Below are 5,612 nucleotides of genomic sequence, written 5' to 3'. Positions count from 1 at the left end.
ATACTCATTTTACTCAGAGTAGTCATATCCTACCTCAAAAAGAATAAAAATAACCATTTTCCTGAAAACTTGTGAGCCTATTGTAATTGCGATTGTTCATTTTCCTTCAGGTTCGAAAAAATCTCATGGTAAATGTCAAATGATCTCTTTTAATGATGTTTACCCAGTGGCCCCAATCCGACAGGATGCACAGCTGTGAATGAGTTGGTGGAATTCAAAAGCTTGAAATCCTGTTTTCAGTCTCGACACACTAGATTTTCTGGGTCTTTTGACACTGCTTCCTTTCAACTCTTTTAATCATGCCCTAAATTCTTCAGGCACCATGGGACCAGCTGAAATACAGGTATCTATTCAAAAACTGTAAATTTTCACTGGTGAAAAGGAAGGCTCTGGGAATTTAAACCAATCCATTTCCTCCAGTTTTCTCTCCAACTTGAAGTTCAGGAAACCAGACCCGAATACTAACGCTTCTCCCTAGAATAATGAGGAAGCAAATACGCAGGAGGCAAGTTGGTATAATACTGTCTTTGGGTATCCGTGTGTTGGGATCATTTTTTATGCAAGACTACCAGAGAGGGAGGCCATTTTGGTTCCTCAGTAATACGTCTCTTGAAAGGGATCCAACACAGGCCTGAATTATACCACTTTCCATCTAGAGTAGAGTGGAATGCCAAAGGGGCTCGGAAATAAAGTAATGGCCATGGGAATATGGGGCTTCTGGAAAACAACTGGGCCCCATATTATTGAGAGCTTTAAAAAGGCGAATACCTTTTGACTCAGTAATTCTTCTAAAAAGCTATTCTAAGTCAGTGTTAGAAACTCCGGCAAACCTTTGTAGAAATAGATATTCACCAAACTGCAAATTTGTGAAAGTGGAAAGAGACAGCCTAAGTTTTGAATGAAATAATAATAAATTGGAGTGTATCCATACAATAGAGAATAATGAAATAAGTCATGGCACTGTCATTCAAAAAACTTCTTTCCAATAATACCTAGTGAATACTTAAAACTGCTTATGTGAATGTTAAATTTTAAAAGCCAGGGCATAATATTTCATAGATAGTGTGTTTCTAATGTTGGTAAAGAAATATTCATAGAAAGAACCGTAAGAAAATACAAGTGTGAATAGCATGATCTCTGGATCATGGATAACTGTTATATTTCTTTCCATTGTTATCTTTCTGTATTTTTCAAATTATCTGAAATGTGCATTCTTGAAGTTCAGGAAACCAGACCCGAATACTAACGCTTCTCCCTAGAATAATGAGAAAGCAAATACGCAGGAGGCAAGTTGGTATAATACTGTCTTTGGGTATCCGTGTGTTGGGATCATTTTTTATGCAAGACTACCAGAGAGGGAGGCCATTTTGGTTCCTCAGTAATACGTCTCTTGAAAGGGATCCAACACAGGCCTGAATTATACCACTTTCCATCTAGAGTAGAGTGGAATGCCAAAGGGGCTCGGAAATAAAGTAATGGCCATGGGAATATGGGGCTTCTGGAAAACAACTGGGCCCCATATTATTGAGAGCTTTAAAAAGGCGAATACCTTTTGACTCAGTAATTCTTCTAAAAAGCTATTCTAAGTCAATGTTAGAAACTCCGGCAAACCTTTGTAGAAACAGATATTCACCAAACTGCAAATTTGTGAAAGTGGAAAGAGACAGCCTAATTACTTTATTTCCGAGCCCCTTTGGCATTCCACTCTACTCTAGGTGGAAAGTGGTATAATTCAGGCCTGTGTTGGATCCCTTTCAAGAGACGTATTACTGAGGAACCAAAATGGCCTCCCTCTCTGGTAGTCTTGCATAAAAAATGATCCCAACACACGGATACCCAAAGACAGTATTATACCAACTTGCCTCCTGCGTATTTGCTTTCTCATTATTCTAGGGAGAAGCGTTAGTATTCGGGTCTGGTTTCCTGAACTTCAAGTTGGAGAGAAAACTGGAGGAAATGGATTGGTTTAAATTCCCAGAGCCTTCCTTTTCACCAGTGAAAATTTACAGTTTTTGAATAGATACCTGTATTTCAGCTGGTCCCATGGTGCCTGAATATTATATCAGTTTCAGGAGTACAGCATAGTGGTTAGATGTTTATGTAACTTACGAATTGATCCCCCAATAAGTCCAGCTGGCACCCAGACTTCGTTGTTCTTGATTTCATCAGTGGATATTTACTGAGTGCTTGTGACGTAGTGACAGCCGTGCCCAGAGCAAGCCCCTGACTGCTGAACAAGAGGCCTGTTTGGAACTGGCACCCGAGGGCTTCCTGCAGGCACTCAGGGCACTTCCTCCCTCCTGTGAGCACGAGCAATGCCCTCTTTGTGCCCCCCTGAACTATTAGCTTTGCCGGTTGACACCTACATTTGCAAAGTGAAGCCAGGGATGAATCATGAGGCACATTTTCAATTCTCTGTTACTTAAGAAGAAAGTCATCATATTCAAGGACGGCAGTGATGACTAGTCATCACCAAGCGGGGAACCATAGGTAACGTTCAGTTTGCACTGAACATCTCCCATTGACCCAGTTCCTCTCATGAGAAATGCCTCAAGTTCGAGATAGCTGATGACGGTAAGAATTCACCTTTGGTGCCGATGGAATTGTTTTTCTGGTCTTCAAGGGATCATGCCCTCATTAGCGCTCCAGTCTCCCCCAAAGAGCTAATGTCACCGCTCCCTGCTAGACCATCTCTATTCATTTCACATTTGCTTCTATAAAGACTCAGAAACTGCTTGAAAAGATTACTATAAATAGCCTAATCACGGTATCAACAAACATGCTTTAAAAAACCTCTTAGACATAATCGTCCATTTGCCTAGTAATTAGTTAACACCCTAGCATAACTTCAAAGGAAAGCATGACACATTCACAGCGATTTGTATCTCTGTTAGCAACCTTAGCTCCTGAAAACAGGAAATACAGAGTTAAAGGAATTTAACTTCACTAGAACTGCTGCTTCGAAGATAGAAATATGTATCCCAAGCTTTGTTGTTCTGGAGTTACTGGGATACATTGGATTCCATGATCTACAGAATATATAATTCTACATTAGTGCATCTCTCTGTACACACGTATGCACGCATGCACACAGACGCATGCACACACACAAGGACACTGTTTACTTGTCATTAATTACCATAATCGAAATTGTGAAAAAAAATCCTCACTGTGTTCAGTCAACACGATTTTGAAATTAAATACTTGAGATGCAGATGGGAGAGCCAAAAATACTCATTTTACTCAGAGTAGTCATATCCTACCTCAAAAAGAATAAAAATAACCATTTTCCTGAAAACTTGTGAGCCTATTGTAATTGCGATTGTTCATTTTCCTTCAGGTTCGAAAAAATCTCATGGTAAATGTCAAATGATCTCTTTTAATGATGTTTACCCAGTGGCCCCAATCCGACAGGATGCACAGCTGTGAATGAGTTGGTGGAATTCAAAAGCTTGAAATCCTGTTTTCAGTCTCGACACACTAGATTTTCTGGGTCTTTTGACACTGCTTCCTTTCAACTCTTTTAATCATGCCCTAAATTCTTCAGGCACCATGGGACCAGCTGAAATACAGGTATCTATTCAAAAACTGTAAATTTTCACTGGTGAAAAGGAAGGCTCTGGGAATTTAAACCAATCCATTTCCTCCAGTTTTCTCTCCAACTTGAAGTTCAGGAAACCAGACCCGAATACTAACGCTTCTCCCTAGAATAATGAGGAAGCAAATACGCAGGAGGCAAGTTGGTATAATACTGTCTTTGGGTATCCGTGTGTTGGGATCATTTTTTATGCAAGACTACCAGAGAGGGAGGCCATTTTGGTTCCTCAGTAATACGTCTCTTGAAAGGGATCCAACACAGGCCTGAATTATACCACTTTCCATCTAGAGTAGAGTGGAATGCCAAAGGGGCTCGGAAATAAAGTAATGGCCATGGGAATATGGGGCTTCTGGAAAACAACTGGGCCCCATATTATTGAGAGCTTTAAAAAGGCGAATACCTTTTGACTCAGTAATTCTTCTAAAAAGCTATTCTAAGTCAGTGTTAGAAACTCCGGCAAACCTTTGTAGAAATAGATATTCACCAAACTGCAAATTTGTGAAAGTGGAAAGAGACAGCCTAAGTTTTGAATGAAATAATAATAAATTGGAGTGTATCCATACAATAGAGAATAATGAAATAAGTCATGGCACTGTCATTCAAAAAACTTCTTTCCAATAATACCTAGTGAATACTTAAAACTGCTTATGTGAATGTTAAATTTTAAAAGCCAGGGCATAATATTTCATAGATAGTGTGTTTCTAATGTTGGTAAAGAAATATTCATAGAAAGAACCGTAAGAAAATACAAGTGTGAATAGCATGATCTCTGGATCATGGATAACTGTTATATTTCTTTCCATTGTTATCTTTCTGTATGTTTCAAATTATCTGAAATGTGCATTTAGAACTTTAATAAGAAAACAATAAATATATCTATTTTTAAATAAAGTAATGTAAATACAGCACTTCTCTCCTTTATCCTGCACAAAAATATTAGGTAAAATGAGTCAAATAAATTCAAAGATCATTGGGAGAGACTTAAAATATTAGACCTTCCAGTAATTTCTACGATTGATTTTAAAGTAGATTGTAATATTTCAAAGTCGATAAAACATAAAGTAAAATTGTACATATCCATGATATATATTTATATTTTGAAGACAGAATCTTAATTGTGCGCACACACACACACATTCCAACGTTTTCCAAACCAGGTATCCTTTGTTAATTCAAATTTTAATACCCTCTCGTATGAAACTTTTCTTTGAGCTCCTTTCAACGCTGACATCATCATTTTCTGGGAGCCTAAAGCATGTTTGTTTGCCCTTTCTTTTTATCAATAAATACTTATCAAATACCGATTATAGGCCAAGCACCATGCTCAGGACGAAGGATACAGTAGTAAATAAAAAAACATGATCTGTTCATGTTCTTTCATGAGGCTGGACGTTCCAGTGAGCACTAGGCAAGCACCCACTCCAGATCACAAAGGGTTTTATTAAGGAAAAGAGCCAAGTGGGGGTTCAGTACTGATGTCAGGAAAGACTTCTCAAAAGGGTGAGGAAGGACCTCCATGGGAATAGCATTCTAGGCAGATGGAGCAGCATATGCAAATGTCCTGGTGCAGGAAGGTATTTGCTGTGTTTCAGGAACTGCCAGGAATCCAGTGTAGTTGAGAAAGAGTGATTGATGGCAGAATGACATCGGGTGAGGTTGGAAAGTGTGTTGGCAAGAATCACAGCAGGCAATGATGTCTGTAGAGCGTGGTTAGGATTTGGGTTGCTGCAGTGGAAACCAATGGTTTTTTTTATTTTTAAGCAAGTTGGTTTTTTTTAATTTTTATTTTTAACTAATTATAGACTCACAGAAGTTGCATAAATAGTATATGGATTCCCGTGTCCCCTTCACTCCGCTTCCCCCAATGGCGGTCTCCTATGTGAACATAGCACAATACCAAAATCAGGAGACTGACATCGGCACAGCACTGTGAACTCAACTACAGGCCTTATTCGGCTTCACCGGCTTTCCCGGGCATGCATTCATTCATTCATACGCGTGTGTCAGTCTACGC

The sequence above is a fragment of the Pteropus vampyrus genome, unplaced genomic scaffold (genome assembly GCF_000151845.1).
Source record: "Pteropus vampyrus isolate Shadow unplaced genomic scaffold, Pvam_2.0 Scaffold93, whole genome shotgun sequence".
Lineage (NCBI taxonomy): Eukaryota > Metazoa > Chordata > Mammalia > Chiroptera > Pteropodidae > Pteropus > Pteropus vampyrus.
Note: the sequence above shows the minus strand (reverse complement) of the source record.